General features: G+C 40.5%; 1 protein-coding gene across 1 annotated transcript in view; it reads left to right on the forward strand.

Annotated features, from left to right (window-relative positions):
* The window catches only part of TENT4B (terminal nucleotidyltransferase 4B), a 52,723-nt gene that overhangs the window by 2,090 nt on the left and 31,000 nt on the right, over positions 1–19,633 (forward strand). The window lies entirely within an intron of this gene.

Below are 19,633 nucleotides of genomic sequence, written 5' to 3' on the forward strand. Positions count from 1 at the left end.
GGTACCAGTATCATGGCGGTGCAGGTGGTGGTTAGGATGGTACGTAGCTTTGGCTGGAAAAATATGGCAGAGTAGGGTTGTTGGAGTATTGCTTGGTGCGTGTGTGCGTGCATTGTCTGGATTAAATAGATTGCAAATCAAGGCAATGATGTGTGTACTTTTTTTTTTAATGGGGAAGGCCTAGAGCAGGGCTGTCATGCTGCAGAGGTTTGTAAAGGCTTGGGGTGTGTTTGGGGATTGGCCAGATATGTCAGCTGCTAAGGTTTGAATCCGACAGAATTTGGGGTGCAGTTAGCATAATGGCCAGTGGGTGGGTGCGTGGGTGGATAGGGGAGAACATGTGGCTGAGGTTGCTTCATTACATTAAAAAACCCCAACCCAACAGCTTTGAAATGCTTGTTATGAGATTGCTGTGGCATTTTTATTATGTTCTGCAGCAAAATGATGTGCTTTAATAGGGGGTAGTCTCTTTAAACTGATCTCTGGCAATCTTGGCCCAGAAGCACATGGTGTGGGAAGCAAAAACATGTTCCCATTCTGATCTGAGACAAATCTGTCTCTCTTACACATACATTTATGAGGAAATGTGGTGCCCCCCTTTATGTTTTCCATATATGGCAATTCCTTTACCTTTACATGGTATCTGCATCCATGTTAAAATGGGGGGAGGTTTTACATCTCCCATTCTTGCAGATTTTTGGTATTTGCTGTAGTAGGCTATGCTGTCATTGTTTATTGGCACATGGGAAAGGGTGGGGAACTACTCAGGTGCATACATTTTTGTAGGGAGGTAAAAATTTAGTAAAACTTGTAAATGTTCTTGCATACCACAGCAATAGATGCACATGCATATTGCACAAAATGACATGTTCAGAGTTCAGTGTTGTCCTCAACTGTCGGCACCACCCTGTGCTGTTGCAGCACGTGTTCCAACACATGGGAGTGCGTGGGCCACGAGGCATATTACGCACAGACTCTGCCTAATAAAGAGCATGGCATAGAGGAACTATACATTTGGTGTGGTACCCAGGCCTGTGTGTTCAATGGATCAGGAAAAAAATCAACACATCTATTGGCTCTTGCAAAGACTTGCTTTTCTGTATGATTCCACATTTTCTAAAAATAATCATTGTCACTCAATGTTACATTATGCAAGGTCCCAGGAGATAGGTGCCTTTCTTGAATACAAATGATGTGTCTGTGTGCAGAGCAAAGAGGGTGTGGAACAAAGTCATCTGCGCAGTTGATGTACAACTCCTGCATGGCACATTACACTTTAATGTGTATGTGTGAGGTATTTGAAGATGTCTTAAAATGTTCCACCTGCACACACAGCCTTTCCTGCCCTATTCTTGTTCCTCCATCAGATCCTGTCTGCTTTTTTTTTTTGCTCCTATTTTTGCCTCTTACATTTAAATGTCTCTGGGAAGTTAGTGCTACCTGTGAGTTCTGCGCTTTGGTAGTTTTTAAAACTATAGTAACATATTTCCTGGTGGAACGCCTCTCCCAATATGAACCTACCCGGACACTGCGCTCAACATCTAAGGCCCTCCTCCGGGTGCCATCCCATCGAGAAGCTCGGAGGGTGGTGACTAGAACCAGGGCCTTTTCCGTGGTGGCCCCCGAACTGTGGAACAGCCTCCCCGATGAGGTGCGCCTGGCGCCGACGCTACTATATTTTCGGCGCCAGGTGAAAACCTTTTTATACTTCCAGGCATTTTAAAGTGTATTTTAATAGCATTTTCATTATTATTTTGTAATTTGGATGTTGTTTGGTTTCTTTATTATTTGTTTGTTTTGTTTTTTGATTTATTGTATTTATTGTATTTATACATTGCTTGTTTTTATCTTTTTGTACACCGCCCAGAGAGCCTTCGGGCTTAGGACGGTATATAAATAAAATAAAATAAATAAATAAATAATATTTAGTGCCCCTGTGCATTGGCACACTTGAAATTATTTTTATAACAATATGTAGCATTTATCAGCAATGAGATGTATCCAGCTTAAGTTAGAGTAGACCCATTGAAGTGAATGGATCTGTCATGTCCATTAATTTTAATAGGTTTATTCTGAGTAGAACTAACATTGGATACAGCTCACAGTGTTCAATAAACAGTTTGACTTTGAATTGTAGCACTTGAATTGAGAATTTCAAGATTACAGCTTTTATTTGCTTTATGTATCTTTAATTGTAGTAATCTTTTCTGTGTATTGAAAGGTTACAGTAGTTTTTACCCTGACCTTTCACTTGTTTCTGATTTTACAAACTCCACCACCTCTGCAGTCTGCATGTTGTTTTTCATTTGGAGTTGAGCCATTGTCCCATAATCATAAAAATATAGAATAGAATGTATAGAAAAGAGAATATTTTATTTGTACATTTGTTACTGGCTGTGCTTGTGGACCTTTTCAGGTGGCCTCTATCAGAGCCTGCTTCAAGGCATATAGGACACATGTGGAGCTCTCCAGTAAATGTAATGTTACTCCTGTAGTGCAAAGTGTTTGCTTTAATTGAAGAGTTCCATTTAGAATTCCCAAACTTCCCCTTGACAGATCCTGTTTCAAAAATTGGAACTCTTGTGACTTACTCCTGAACACAAGATTACGAAAAAATACCACCCTTCCATCTTTTAGGGAGGCATGAAAGTCTTATTTTGTATATTTGTAATATGCGAAGTGCTAGTGTAGTAATTTGTACTTTGAACAAAACTTGAGATGAGTAGTTTTCTTAATGTACACAGATTTCCCTTCTGGGGAATCCTGTCATTTTGTAATTAATATTACGGCACACAGTTATCCTCAGACTTGTATTGTGCTCCTGAGAATGGCCTGAGATTTGATGAGAGAGTAGAATTGCATATAAAGAGAAGAGAACTATCATATCCTTTTCCTCTGAAGTGTTTTTTGTTAGATGTTGTTTCTGCACGTTTCTGTAAGTACTGGCCCTTGTTTTATCATATACGTTAAATTGAGTGGCTCAGTGGTTTGCAATAACAATAGCTAAGAAACCAAGCCATCATTTGAGCTTCCAAACATGAATCAAGTCATGGTGTAGAGTTGCGTTTCCAATGTCATTTAGGAACATAAGAAGCTGCCTTATAGTGAGTCAGTCCATTGGTCCATCTAGTTCAATATTGTCTGCACTGACTAGCAGCAGCAGCAGCTCTCCAGGGCTTCAGACCAGTAGCTTTCCCATTCCTGCCTGGAGATAACCAAGGATTGAACCTGAGGTCTTCTCTATGCAAAGCAGCTGCTTCACCACTACAGTCCTCTCCATCTGTTCATCACTGCAGATTCTGGAGGCTGAGCAATGGCTGTAACTATAGTTTTATCAATTCAGACATCACACCAACCCACTGTTAAACTTCCTTAACCATGATTTGGTTTGATATATGAATGGAGTCTACAATTTGATTTACCACTGTGGCATAGTGGTAAATGCACAAGCCTTGGGGTTGTGTGCTCTCTCTCCCTTCTGATCTGGGGTGGCCACAAGGAGGAAATAGGAAGCTTTGCTTAGTTAACCGTAATTTATTATGTTCAAGCCTGGAATGTGATTAGCTTCTACTGTGGTTGGGAAACAGCCAGGATCATAAACCACATTTTGAATTTGGCTTGTTTCCCAAATTATAGTTAAGGATAATCATGAAAATGGTAGCAAAAGCGTTTGGCCATGCTTGAGGTGGAGTGGGGAGCTAATGAGCTGAAGGCCCATTCATGTAACTAAACCATAGTTTAGCATTATGCCAAATGCAAACAAAGTTTGTCATCTGATGTTGAAACATTGTGTGAAGTGTTGTGTTGCTCAGATGCGTTGACTTGCGAGTTAAACTAATCTTGTGAATTAAAGAGTACTGCAGTCACTGTCAGAATCAGGCTCCATTAAAGACCCCCAAGCTAATCATAACTCAGATCAATAATGACTGCTGAAAGCAGATCTTGGCACTCACTGAAACTTTTGTTCTGGCAACTCCTGTGTTGACCTGAGTGTTATATGATGCTCATTTAAAATATCCTGAACCATATACAAGAACCTTTAACAGTCACATATCAAGCTATATGTTAGAAATGATTATAGCAAGAAACTGATTATATTTATCATTTTTTATTCTCACTTAGTACATGTCACATCTTTGTGCTTTTGCAGATAACCTTTGGGTATCAGAAAACCGGTTCTTCTAATATTTGTGGGGGAAATATTCTTAATTTATTTGCTCTACCAAGGAATTGGTCAGATTTCAGGATAATGGAATAAAATTGTGAAATGGGTTCTTCTGGGTAACACTGAGCATAGAAAAGATGAATAATCAGTTTGTTCTAAACCCACCTGTGCAGGTACTGAAGTGAACAAGCTATACTTGGTGCAGTATGTTACTGTTACAAAATTGAGGAGGGAGCTCTTAATTCAACACTCCTTGTACCAACCGATAGAGACTAGGGGCAGTAGCTCAGTGGTAGAGCATTTGCCTTGCATGTAGAAGGTGCAGGTTCTTTCCCTGGCATCTCCAGGTAGATCCTAGAGAGGATCCTGCCTGAAATCCTGGAGAGCCACTGCCAGTCAGTGTTGACAATACTGAACTGAATGGACCAGTGGTCTGACTCAATAGAAGGCAGCTTTCTATGTTCCTAGGTTCTAATGAATGGAGTGACTGGGAGACTTGGTTCAAGTCTTACTGCGTTCATAGACTTGATTTTTTGTACTTGAGAAAGGTGCTATGTTTCAGGCTCAGTTTCTTATTTCTAAAATGGAACTGAGAATTGACCTGATCTATAGAATTGTATAGCTGAAGGGGGCCTTGTAAGTCATCTATTCCAACTCCCTGTTCATTGCGGGAAATGCAGAGCTTGAACAAGGTTGTTTAGCCTCTGGTTGAAGATCTCCAGCGAGGAAGAACACCACCATCCCTCTTTAAGTTTTTGGTTTCTTTGTTGAACTGCTCCCATTGTTGTGTGTGTGGATTTAAAATAATTCAGACTTTGATAAGATGCTACATAAATAAATAGTAACAGTAGCACATAATGGCAGATGGATAAAAATGCCTTGCGAACATGAAATCTGTCCTATTAAGGTTTTTGCCTATTTAGATGGTTTGCAAACTGTTTAATACTGTTTCCCCAGTCTGCTTTGCACTCTTGCTAAACTATCTTTTAAACTTTTGTGGCCATTGAAGTTTCTTCTCCAGACTTGTGCAGTGAATATTTCTTGAATTTTACAGTAAATTGCATCCCAGATAATTGTTACACTGGTTTCCTAAACTACAGTTTATCAAGTAGCTATTGATTCTTGTACTTACAGTATCTTTGTTTTCTTGTCTGTTTTGTAAACTAAATTCTTGCACAGTTAGTGGTATAGTTACATGGTTAATCGCTGCTCTGGCTAACACCCTGATCCCATTATGTGCGTCCTGACTGAAATGTTACAAGATGCTAGCAGTTCTGGCCACTTAGCCTTTTAACTTGTTCTGCATAATAATTGTCTGGAGGGAGATGTCCTGATACATGTAACACGGCATCAGGGTAGCATAGGTCAGAGAAATTGGCTATCTTAAGTGGGGTGCGATTTCTTTGTGCTAGTGATCTTCACCCAGCTGCAAGCATTAGGTAAAGAGCAATCTTACATTGGGTCAGGCTGTTCGTCCATCTAGTAAAATACTGCATACTTTGACAGGAGTAGCTCTTCAGGATCTTGGGGTACAGTTTTTACTCTTTTGCCTCAGATCCTTTTAAGTGGTGATATCAGAGATGGAATTTAAGACTTCCTACATGCAGTGAATGTGCTTCCACTGGATTGTGTCCCCTCCCAATGTATCAAAACCGTTTCCTACTTGTATTGTCTTTCAATCTGATCAGCGGTACCAGTTGTTTAAATTCCCTCCCCCCCCCAAAAAAAAACTTTCAGGGATTTCAGTGGACTCAAGTAAGCTTACCTTTCTTACTGGTCACCCATGAACTACAGGATCTGGTTTAGAGATCAAAAAGCACTGTCATCAATATATTGCCAGAGCTTTAAAATAAGAGAACTGTAAGACATGAAGGACCTAGCCGTGTGCATGGAAATAAGGCCATCTTTGTGCCAAAATGCAGCTGGATTTACTGACCTCTTTTAATTGCACTGTAGTTACAGATGTGTAGTGCTGTTTTTGCTCTTGTACGGTATTGTATGCAAAGATTCCTTCACACCACCCATTTGAGGAATTTCCCTTTTAAAAATACTTGTTTAATTATGTGTGGAATTTATTAAGGTTCAAAAATAAAATACAAAATGTGACCATAGCTGGTTTAGCAAGGTGTATGCTCAAAAATGCATGTCTTAATTTGTACATACCATAGAACAATTGGAACCCATTCTATATTGCTGACTAATGGAACAGTTATAGACAAGGCGGTAACGTTCAAATACAGGAATATCCAGAAAGGCTCTTGAATAATATTTTCCATTAGTTGTTTATCAATAGATACGGCAGTCCATTTGATTCTTTGCACTAGAACCCAATCTTAATTTTATAATGTGTCTAATTGTATGTTGCTTTTCCCCAAAATTGTTCCTGGACCAGCTTGACACTTATCAAATGAACAACAATAAATGCAGAACCATATTAGAAACAGCCATAATGTCTATAAGTAAATAATAAAAAAAATCCATACAACACTGTACTGAACAATAGAAATAAACCTAATTTAACAGCTTAAAACTAAACAGGAGAGAGAATAATGCCTTACAGAAATAAGATGGTAATATACAAAGTGTGTGTGGGATCATTATTCCAAAATGGCATTCCACAGTGGCTCACCATAATTGGATGGTAGCCACACTTTACACTTGGATGGTGCCAACCTTCCCTTCTCTTTGTCACTTCGCCATCTTTCATTTGGGAAGGTAAAGTTTGCCATTTCTCCTTGAAACACCACATATCCTGCTCACACTCTAGAACAGCCATTGCCTTCTAGCACGTCTTCAAGGCACTTAGTAACTACAAGCCAAATCTGACCCCTAGAATCCTGCTAGTTAGCCTGTTGGCCAAGGGAGCCTTTCAAACATACAGGAGATCCAATACCATCTCTCATCTGGGATGGTGCAGACACACCTACCCTAGCTCTCACCTAGAGTGGTCTTCTGCCCACTCTTTTTGTGGGCTCTCGCACCATACGGCAACCAATAACTCTCCTTCCACATTCCTCCGTCAGTCAGCACACATTCATTCAGAATGGGGGCCATAAACAAAGTCTCTGGAGTGGATGGGTAGTGCCTTTGTGGAAGTCCTTGAATTGGCAACCCTCTCTTCCCTTAATTCTAAAAAAATGGAAATGGACTGCCTGCAAGTTGATTCCGAATTGTGGCGACCCTATGAATAGGGTTTTCATGGTAAGTGGGATTCAGAGGTGGTTTACCATTGCCTTCCTCTGAGGCTGAGAGGTAGTGACTGGCCCAAGGTCACCCAGTGAGCTTCATGGCTGTGTGGGGATTCGAACCCTGGTCTCCCAGGTCGCTGGCTCTAAAAGAACTTCTAAAAACTAATGCTCAATAGTAGCCTTAGTTAACAGCATTTACATTTTCAGTCGAAAGGCGGATCAGGGAATAGGGGTTCGGCCTGTGCTGGATGGGGTTACACTCCCCCTGAAAATGCAGGTTCGCAGTTTGGGTGTGCTCCTGGACTCAGCCTTAAACCTGGAGGCCCAGGTTTCTGCGGTGGCCAGGAATGCTTTTGCACAGTTAAGATTAGTGCGCCAACTGCGCCTGTTCCTGGAGTCGTCTGATCTGGCTATGGTGACACATGCCTTAGTTACATCCCGCTTAGACTACTGTAACACGCTCTACGTGGGGCTGCCTTTGAAGACTGTTCGGAAACTTCAGCTGGTGCAACGAGCTGCAGCCAGAATGTTAACTGGGGCTGGTTACAGGGACCATACAACTCCCCTGCTGCAACAGCTCCACTGGCTGCCAGTCTGTTTCCGGACACAATTCAAAGTGCTGGTTATGACCTATAAAGCCCTATACGGCTTAGGTCCAGGCTATCTGTCAGACCGTATCTCCCTATGTGAACCTGCCCGGGCCCTGAGATTTTCAGGAGAGACCCTTCTCACGATCCCAACACCTTCACAAGCGCGACTGGTGGGGACATGAGATAGGGCCTTTTCGGTGGCTGCCCCTAGGCTCTGGAACTCCCTCCCTAGGGAGGCAAGAATGGCCTCCTCTGTGCAGTCTTTTTTCTTCCGGCAGGCCTTTGGAACTGAAGGCTTTAAGGGTAGTGACTGAAGAGGATGCTGTATGTTATTGTTTTACTTGTATGCTCCTAAACTGGACTGCAGTATTTTAAGTGCATATCTAATTGGTTTTAACATCTTAATAGTTTAATCCTGTTTTAATGCTGATTTTATATGTTTATATGGTTTATATGTTTATAGGTTCTTAATGATGTGTACTTGTTTTTATCTGGAAGCCGCCTTGAGTTCCAGTTTGGAAAAAGGGCGGGGTATAAAGATAATAATAATAAGAATAATACATTTTATGCAGTTCAGTGACAAAATTAATCAAGATTTCACTTTATTATAACCTGTGTTGACATTCTTTGTGGGGCGGTTTTAGAAACAGAAACAACTGTCATGCTATTACATTTAGAAAATGGTTTAGTTCAATTATACATTTCATGTATGCTCCCCAACAGTATCTGAAATTATTGACTTTATCTCTTGATAAGATTGGTGAAATATGAAAGAGTTCATTGACCCATCCATTAACACCAGTATTCATTTTTTACCCAATTTAAATCATATTGAACATATTCCTTGTAATCAGTGTGATACGACTGTGTATCTCAGTCTACTTCTCCCCAATATTTGCTTCTTATGTTAAATCCTTCCAAAGCGTGTCACCGTTCTTCTCTTAAATTAATGCAGTCTGCATATGTGTTGGAATTGTTTTTAAGATTTTTTTTTTAAATGTTAAATATATTTTTAAAAAGATTTTGTGTTTTTAAGATGTTTCATAGATGATTTTAGTGTCATTTTTTTTGCTGCCTCAGGCTCCTTCTGGAAGGAAAGGCGAGATATAAATTTAATAAATAATAATAATAATAATAATGGGAAAGTTTGAGGAAAATTGGCATTAAGGAATGTGAAGGACCATAGGAAGCTGCCTTATATCAGGAACCTATATCTCCTTCTTGCCCAGTATTGTCTATTCCAGTGGTTCCAAACTTTCCCCCCACTGCACTGACCACTTGCAAATTGCTGAGGGTCTTGGGGGACCACTTAATGCCTTTTCTGCCTGTTGTAGCAATTGTCATGCACTGTGGTAGATGCTGTGTGAATTTTAACTATTTTTATTGGTTCTTTTATTTCTGATAATGTATTTTATTGTATTACAATTTGCATTCCACACAATTCAAATGGTAATACAGTAAAGAGCAGTAAAAGAAAAAAAGTAATAAAATACAGTTAAAAATCAATATGAATATTTAATGCAGACATGCTGTGGACCACTGGTGGGCCATGGACCACAGTTTGGGAACCCTTTGTCTATTCTCTGATGTTGTCCCTCCAGGTTCTCAAGACAGGATTTCCCAGGAGTTGCCGAGTGTTGAATCTGGGATCTTCGATATCAGGAATGGGGAACCTTTTGCCCTCCAGATGTTGTTGAACTACGGCTCCCATCAGCCCCAGCAAGCATGGCCAATGGCCAGGGATGATAGGAGCTGTAGTTCAGCAACATCTGGAAGAACAGAGGTTCCCCACACCCGCTCTACATGCAAAGCGTGTTGTCTACCACTGAACTATGGCTTCTCCACTAAAGTGCATGCCTGAAGGTGCACATCCCCAGACCCTGATTCCTGCTGTTTCCAGGAGACTTCATGCTGCTGAATGAGTTTGCCCCATCCACATCTTATATGATCCTTTAAGAGTTGATCTGTTGTGAATGAAGTGTTTATTTTTCCAATACCAAATTATGGTCATGGGATGCATCCTATCAGGCATGCATACCCTAACCCCAGTTTTCCTGTTTGTTAGACCCTAGCTGAAAGGAAGCTAGCTAAGCTGTTGGACACTTGTTTCCTTTAGTCTAGCAGCTACTCTGCATAGTCGTGTCTTGCACCTCCACTCTTCCCTCATGCTATCAAAAGTTACAAGGCAGCTTGAGAGCAGTGCACAGGTACATCCTTCAGTCTTTCCTCTCCTTGGGTCTCTTGAAACAAACCCATATTCATGTGCACACTTTTTCTGTATACCTGGGGTGCCTCGTTTGTGCACAGAAACTTTCCCCTGGAAGGCTGAGTTTGGCTGCTGTACTCTTACACAGGGGGCTGTCCACAACGAGGAGAAATGATGTTGAGGTTTTTCATTATTATTATTATGTGTTCTCAGTCTGAAAGGTTTTTGAATTAACTATGCCATTAATTTCATCTTTCTCCAATCCTCTTATGTGCGTCAGATTTCTAGGACTGGTTAATCCATCATTGCTGGTAAGCTGTTGGTGCCAAAAAAAGAACTTTGCAGACTCTCGCCTTCTAGCTAGCTAATTACCAGCAAATCTGATAATGCCCTGCACTTCCAAAGCTTACAATGCTTTTCTTTCTGAGTGTCCCATTGCCACCAAACAGACCAGGGGTGGGGAACCTTTTTCAGCCTGATTTCCTTCTGGATAACCTGAGGGCCACGTGACAGTGATGGAAGGAGCCAAAGGCAAAAGTGGGTGGAGCAACACATGTAAATGTTTACCTTTGTACAGTAGGCTTGTTTCTACGCACATTCACACACCTCTCCTTATCCACCATCCAGACAAGCAAGAGGCATTATGAGACTTCAAGGGCACATTCCAGCCAGGCAAAAACAGCTGAGGTGCTGCCTGGGGAGAGTTTTGAGGACCAAATATAGCAGCCTTTCCCAACCAGTGTGCCTCCAGATGTTGTTGGACCACAACTCCCATCAGCCTCGGCCAGCATTGCCAATGGTCAGGAAAGATGGGAGTTGTGGTCCAACAACATCAGGAGGCACACTGGTTGGGAAAGGCTGAAATAGAGGGACCTAGAGGGCTGCATTTGGCCCCTGGACCGGAGGTTCCCCATCCCTGACTTAGAGTTAACTTAAAGCCGTCAGGCATGTTTCCTTTTGAATGTAAGGCTTACCATAACTTTTATATAGATTATATTACTCTTTCTATGCTGTGTGTGTATATCATGTATTTTCAAAAAAATTCAAGGCATTTTATAAATGAAATGCAAAGCCATTTATGATTAAATAAAACTACATTGTTGTTGTTTTTTAAAAAGCAAATGCCAAAAATGACACAGCAGTTATTAACAAGTATAGCTCTGTTGCTTTCAGTAGAAAACCTTGACGAGAGATGCAGTTCTGTAGTAAAATGAATGAGAAGATGATACGAGTCCTGTGAAGGTAGATTCCATCAGTTTTTACCTAGTGATGGAATGTTCACTTGTAATGTAAAACTGGCTGTGTAGCACAGCTGTATCTGACTTGCCATAGCGTGGATCCTGTTACAGAATACATTGGTCTCTTTTGTGGCTCCTGCCATTAAAACGTGGAGATTCTCCACCTTGAGGCCTGTCTCTCATGTGATAACTGTAATTGCCCTTACTACAGTTTATTTTTCTGAATCTGTTATTCTAGGTCGACTTCCAAAAATGGGAGCTGGTTACGTGAATGTTGTTGTACCTTCACCCAGGTGCAAATTAAAAATAATTACAATGAAAGGATGACTGTATTACTTTTCAACAGATATTGTGAATTAACCCTTAGGATCATGTTTCAGGAGATGGTTGCTACACTGAGAAAATTAATGTTGCATCATGTCTTCCCAAGTTATGGTTCAGAGAGCTTGCGGTTTAAGACCATGACCGTCCTCATTTGACTGTTTTACTTTGCTGATAAGGGAGTATTTATCATAACCTTTATACTTTTTGTGTGCATTCATGGAGCAGGAGAGTTAATGTTTGAATCCTTTTCTTTATAGTAGCCTAGGAGCCTGTGCTTTTAAAATCTGCAGCATTGAATGCTTTTGAAGACTGGGCTACCATTGAGCAATTGGATTTCTCTCAAATGTTGTTGATTATTGAATGTACATGCCCTCGTACAAATTATTCACATTTAAACAATCATGGATTGCCCCTCCCCCAAAATCCTGGGAAGTGTAGTTTGTGAAGGGTGCTGAGACTTGTTAGGATACTCCTATTCTCCTCACAGGGGTACAATTCCCAGAGTGGTTTAACAGTTAGCCCCTCTTCCCAGAGAACTCTGGGAATTGTGGCTCAGGTGGGGAATACAGTAGGGCCCCACTCATACGGCAGGTTAGGTTCCAGACCCCCGCCGAAAAGCGAAAATTGCTGAAAAGCAGATCAGCTGTAACACGCGAGGGTCTGGAACCTAACCCGCTGATCGTGTCGGAGGAGGAGGAGATCAGCTGTAGCACTCTACAGCTGATCTTCCCCTCCTTCGGCGCAATCATTGGTGCGACAAAATCGGCATCCAAGAAATATAACGCTCTTCCATGGGTTCAACAATAACTGGGTTTTCTAACAGCTAAGGTAAAGCTGAGTAGAGTAATACAGGTAAGCTGTAGAATTTAACCTGCTTGTTGTTTATAGTCACTGCTATTGAAGCAGGGGGAAGATGCAAGTGCTTTCTCTGACAATTTTGGATCTCTGTTTTCTCCTGTGTGCTCCTTGCTTCCCTTCCTATTTTGTGGCAAGTGTACTAGAATACCATCACTTACATGATCATATTGCCACCGAGTGTATTTATCTACCTTCGGAGCTAGTCACGGATCAGGCATATGTCCATTCTGTGTCTTTCTGGTTGCCGTGATACTCAGAGTAGCATGCAGTAAAATAAACACAGTTGTAAATCTGCTAGTAATTGTTTCAGATATACAAGCATCTATATTATTTGTGTGGGCTAGTCATACTATAGTGGATACTCAGAAATGCATGTGGATTTAAGTTTCCAGTTCCTGAATCAGGGATCAGAACCCTTGACCCTCTAGATGTTGTTGAACTCCAATTCCCATCAGCCTCAGCTAGCATGGCCAATGAATGGGGATGATTGGAGTTGTAGTCCAGTAGCATTTGGAGGGTCAAAGCTCTCCAGCCATGTCCTAAATGAAAAGCAGTGGATTGATGTCTAAGAGAAATGTGACTAAAGATTGATTTCTGAATCTTTTAACATTATTTACACTTGGAAAAATCTTAAATCTCCTACTATGCCAAAGCAAGAGCACTCACCTGGTTGCTTGTGGTATAGAAAGTTTGCCTACAGGTGACTGTGCTTGTTCCTGTTGTGTTTTTTTTTTTACTGCTCTTTCTGCTGCGCTGTCAGGCGGGGGGGGCATGCTGCTGCCTGGAAGGCGGGGGGGGGGAGGAAGACACAGGTACTACAAGCTCTGCTCTGTTTGTCCAGCTGAGCAAACACAGTAGGGTATGCTGGCTGCACTTTCTCTTTTTGCCATAGCTCTAAGTCTAGAGGGGCACAGAAAGTCAGCTCCATCTTTGTTCTGTGTAATGCTGCTATGGAGGTTACATGAAGGGTTTTCTTTTTCTCCTTCCAGCCTTTGAGTCTATAACCATAAGTTTGAGAGGGTGAAAAAGCTGCTCCCATTAGCCATGGAAACACAGCGGAGCACAAATGGCAGTTGTTCCAGCTCCCTTGCTGTCTTTAGACACCCCTGATTTATTTTAGGTTGTATTATCCAACTAAGCCCTACTCAGAGTACAACTATTGAAATTAATGAACATAAGTTGTTCATGTCCATGCACTCTGAGTAGGACTAGCATTAGAAACCACCCTTTATTTTTACAAGGCCAGTCTTCTGATTTTCAAAGTACTTTACCATCTTTATATTTGTACCTATATAGAAGTAGGACTGTTTCCATTATACAGATAGCAAATTGAGGTTCGTAACTTGAGACAGGAGTCAACTGCAGGTCTACCAGATTCAAGTTCACACATACTATTCATCCAGTCACATTGGTTTTCGCTGTCCACTCAACCTTTGATGTTTTGTTTCACATTCAAGTTGAGAGTTGTGCCTTACAATATGGACTCGAGGGCAAATTTCCATGCTGCAAGGTTACATACCTTTACGAGTATGTAACTGCTGTTTTGGGACATAAACGTATGTACAGGGTTGCAGCCTGAATGATAAACTTGTAATGATATTTTGACAGTTACTCATGTAGAATTTAATTGCATTCTTATATTCCCAGAGGAAAGATCAATAGCTGAAATATAGTTCATGTTTACTCTGTTTCTGCAAAAGGGAATATTTCCAAGTACTTGGGAAGGCATGGTTATGGAAACTTGGTCTTAATGTATTTGACAGTGTTCTTATTTTTATTTTTTTATTTATTGCTAGAATTATATGGCTGCCCGCCAACACATGTTCCTTGGGCAACTGACAGGGCAGAGAATAAAATACAGTATTAGAATGCAAGTTAATAATTAAAAGCATCAATAAAAATAATAAAATGCAACATAAAACTTTTTCAATTGCTCAGTAAAATAAAATACAGCTTTACACAATGAAAACCCAGATCTTGTTAGTTTAACATGTTCTATATGTTTAAAAAGGCTGGGTGAGTAAAAAGATATCAAAAAGTCAATAGAGTTCCAAATGAGCCTCCTCTATGGGGGGCTATTCCACAGCAGGGGTGCCACCACCAAGAAGTCCCTCTTCCTAATAGCCGTCTCACTTGACATGGGCTCCAGTTCCCAACAGCCTCAGCCAGCATGGCAAATGGTGAGGGATAATAGAAGATGGAATTGAACACTGTTTGGAGGACTGCTTTAAAGGTTAAAAACAGCATATTAAATTGGGCCCAGAAGCCACTGCAGCTGATAAAACATTGGCACATCATAATTGAAATGCCCAGTACCAGTTAATAGTGTTGCAATCCTACTTTGGATCAATTATAGTTTCCAGGTCCTCTTTCAAGGCAGCCCCACACATAATACATTGCAGTAGTCTAAGCTGAAAGTTACCATAACTGTGGCCAAGCTATCTCTATCTGGTATTATCACAGCTGGTGTATCAGGTAAAACTGATGAAAGGTGCTTTGAGCCACATGAGCTGCTTGTGCTTCCAGTGACAATGCTGGCTCCAAGAGCACTGCCAAACTGCAATCCCTTCCAGATCAGGTTGAACACCAGTCCCCTGGAAAGGCAGACACCCACCAACAGTACCTACTTGTCTGGACTGAGTATCAGCTTAACCCCTTTCCAGCCCTCTTCCAGATCTAAACATTGATTCTAGAAAGATGCTAGGCAGTGTTTGCCCCGTGACTCAACTGTCCATCAAGTTTCCTATCCTGACTCGCACGGTCCTGCACAACTTCACGTGGCAACTTACAAGTAGGTGATTCCATGGGTAAAGGTGTTTCAGAGGAAATTTCTTGGCAGTCCAAATATAGCCTGTCAATCATGCATTGCCTGACCCTAGCCTAGAAGGTTTCAGTAACACTTTGTCATTTTTATCTTTCAATGGCATTTCCTTAAACTGAACATCTTTCTTACTCCTCCTTTCCCAGTGAACTTGGCATAGTAAGAATGAAAAACTCAGCTGGCTTATCCAGCCAGGGAACACTGAGCTATGTAGCCTCCAAATTCTTGCATTCCCAGGCATGAAATTCCTAAACGACCTTGTCAATTCTTTGAAATGAAACTTGATAGCAATCTGAGTTGCTGTAGTATTAAAAGACTTGGAAAAATGGAAATGGTCTGCCTTCAAGTCGATTCCGACTTATGGCGACCCTATGAATAGGGTTTTTATGGTAAGCGGTATTCAGAGGGGGTTTACCATTGCCTCCCTCTGAGGCTGAGAGGCAGTGACAGGCCTGAGGTTACCCAGCTTCATGGCTGCATGGGGATTCGAACCCTGGTCTCTCCCAGGTCGTAGTCCAGCACCTTAACCACTACACCTATTTTAATATCAAAGGTCGATTAACAAAGAAATCGTTTAATGTCAACTTAAGGTTGCCTAAACCTTTCTTTAAACTCTCTTGTTTTCATAATAACATAATAAACAAATGTAGTTTAAAATATCTATAGTGTTTATATACAACTAAATACCATGAGCTGAAAGGAGGATCAGGATGTATAGCTTCTGCTGGACATAAAGTTGAAAGATTTCCATTAATAATTGCCAGTCATCTGGCCATAAATACGTTCTGGAAGTTATAATATATTATATGAAACAGGAAGAATAAGTTCTTTTATACCAGCATCAAATGTGTAGGTGGCAGGCTTGCCACACAGAGATGATGAAATTCATAGGCACTTACATAAAATTATTTTGTGCCTGGGATTTTTCCAGCTCTGCTGTTGTAATACCAGTAGTAATCGGTGGTGCATATTATACAGCTATTTCCTCCTGATGTTAAAATTGAGCATTGGTTAATAATATAAATACTTTTGACAGCAATTTCTAGAGTTAAATGTTTGGGCTTATAACTATTATTTATATAAGGCCAGATTTTTAAAATGCGTTACTGTAGTTGCACATAAATGATTCATTGAAATATATGTTAATTGTCCCAGTACAGAATATGTGGGGAAATGGTTCTATCCATGTTTAAGGTGGTGATGTTTTTTAAAGCAGGTATTTCCCTTGAGGCTAGCACTAATGAAGGGGGGAAAGTACAAAAGAAAATCTTTGGTCTGAAAGTAAGATGCTAAAAGTTGACAGAACAAATACTGATAATTATCCTTTTTAGTTTAAGTAACACAAGAATTGAGGCTGAAGATATTGTCTTGGAACTGTCCTCCTATGGTTTACTGATCTGCCAGTTTCTCTGCTCTCCCATAGGTGAAAGTACACTTCTGGGTAATATTTAAAGACCTGACTCTTTCTGCAAAGAAAGAAAATATTTGACCCTGCTCCAGCTAAACTTAGTTGTGACTGAGGGCCAAACAAAATGTGATGGGCCAGCCATGTGTGTGTTCATGTGTCTCCCCTATTCACACTAAAAGCAAATGTGTGCCTCTTTTTTCTTGAAGTGCAGTGTGTGGACATGGGGGGCAAAATCATCCCTCCATCCTTGCCTGCCCTCATCTGTTCAAGCCATTTTCTCCCCATCCTGACTCACTTTAGTATGTAAGATGGGCTGAGAGAAAAGCACTTGATGCAGCAGAGTGCATTGAGGTATGGTGGGGTAAGTGTGTGCAGGTCTTAGCTCCATTCATCTGCTGGTTTCATGTCATGTGGACAAGAGACTCGCATACCCCGCTTTATGTATTTATAAACTTACTGCATTTCTCTTGTTGCATCCAATTTGGCCCCAAGCTCCATTGAGACCAATGGAAGAAGTTAGTTGCAACTATCCTAACTCCCTTTATTTTCAGTAGGCCTTATTCCTGGATAAGGTCCCATCTGCACTATACATTTAAAGCATTATTATGCCACTTTAAGAGTCATGGCGTCCCCCAAAGAATCCTGGGAACTGTAATTGGTTAAGGGTGCTGAGAGTTGGTAGGAAGACCCCATCTCCCCTTACAGAGCTACAATTTGGTTTAACTATCAATCTCTTTTTCTAGGGAACTTTGGCAATTGTAGCTCTATGTGGGGAATAGGGATTGCCTAACAACTCTCAGCACCCTTAACAAACTACAGTTCTCATGATTCTTTGGGGGAAGGTATGATTGTTTAAAGTGGTAAAATATTGTTTTTAGACATATAGTGCAGATGGGAGCTAACTTTCATTGGATTGGGACTTTTAAATTCAAAGTGCAGTAAAAAGTGCTCCTGAGTTTGAAAGGCATAATACAAAAATAGAGCTCACAGCAAATTCTCAGGCTGAACTGTGAGTCTGGGTTCCTCCCATACAGACATGAATACTGACAAATTGTATGCTGCCCTAGTTATCGGCCTTGCCTATCTTACATGCTTTGAGTAAGCTATCTATTTTTAAAAAAAAGTGCAAAATTGTTTTGGACATTACGAAGAAAGTTTATTGGTGACTTTATAGGGGTCAGCCAGTCAATCTTGTGTGTAGCCAATTGCTGCTTTAAACCTTCACTGCTGTTTATTTTAGAGTGTGGCTCTGGAAATCAGTAGGGGTGCTTATATTAAATGTAAGGAAAGCACTTCCAAAGAGGTTTCTCTTCTTAAAAAAATTATATGCCTCTTTTCCTTAAAAGTAAGAATTTTTTTTTTTGCGAGCCGCAGATTTCCTCGACTTTGGCAGGTCTTTCATGTAGTGATAATAGTCAGCTAAAGGTTTTGTAGGAACCTTGCCAGATTGCTCCGGAATTCATTCCTGTTCAATATTCTGTATTCTTTATACTCACTATTGGCTTCAAAATGACTTTATTTATTATTTTATTTATATCCCGCCTTTCCTCCCAGTAGGAGCCCATCTTTGACTTGCAGGCCACTTCCCCCCCCCAACTGCTTTTTTGAGTATGTGAAATAAAAATGTTACTTAGAGCAGTACAGACTGGCCTAAAGGCAGTCTGGGAAACCTTTTATGAAGTAATGTGAAAGTGTTCTAGAATACTTGTGTTTTGAGCTTCTAAAATCTTAGAATGATCTTATTTATATACTATAAAAAAAGGAAGGTGTAACAATTCTATGCAAGGTTATCTTGATTTTTTCTGGATTTGGAATTGATGCAGTAATACTACATGCAAAGCCCCATAGTAGCTGGCTGGGCTTGGTAACCAAGACAGAAAGTGTGGTTTTGAAGCCCTCAGCATCCCATTGTTGGTTTAAGCATTGTTAACATTTGTTTCTTCACCGAGATGAGATTGTATTTGGTTATCAGTGACAAGCATAGATACCTTTGATGTAAATTTTGTACATTATGTCCTGATTGGAAGGTGAATCATAACCTAATGATTAATGGGCTATCTGCATTTTGAGAAGCTTTCATTCCATAAACTTTCCCTCAGAATAATCTCCATACTCCAGGTCTACTGTGGAATAAATGATTTAAACATTGGAATCTATCTGTCTGAATTTGGAGAGAGGAACATAATCAGAAGATCAGGCTTGCTACCTTGACATGCATTTTTGGGCTGAAATAAGTTTAATGTGTAGCAGCTTGAACTTTAATCAGTTGTTGGGGTTGGGTGAGTTAACCTGAAAACTTTATTCAACCATACATAATGCAGAAAGAAGCTCTTCTTACTCCTGTGTGAAGTTGCACATTTTAAAATCGTAGTTAATCTGAAATAGCCAGAAGTGTCTTAGTGCTACTACATAGGACTCTCCCAACAAGGGATTTTGAGTTCATATACAGTTTTGAGTTCATATACAGTTTTGAGTTCACAGGTAGTAAGAAAATTAAAAACGTTTTTTAAAAATCAGGTCCTTGGGTGTCACCATCATATTTTTAGACATGGATTTCCCCATATCTTCACAAATTATAGAAAAGACCATTTCCCATTTTTCCATTCCTTACTGGTAATAATAAATGCTGTAAACACATCTATAAGCACATGAAAAATACACCTTTAGGCATGTTGGCCAGTGGTGAATCCTTTGTGTTTACCACATTTCCCGATGTTAGCATTTACTTTAATGCCAACATTGTGCATGACTTGAGGTAGTGAATGTTTAGAGACAGATGGGAAATTTGCGACTGAGGCATTTTGTATGTTCTTCAAGGTCTTGTTGGAATCCAGG

The sequence above is a fragment of the Rhineura floridana genome, chromosome 13 (assembly GCF_030035675.1).
Source record: "Rhineura floridana isolate rRhiFlo1 chromosome 13, rRhiFlo1.hap2, whole genome shotgun sequence".
Taxonomy (NCBI): domain Eukaryota; kingdom Metazoa; phylum Chordata; class Lepidosauria; order Squamata; family Rhineuridae; genus Rhineura; species Rhineura floridana.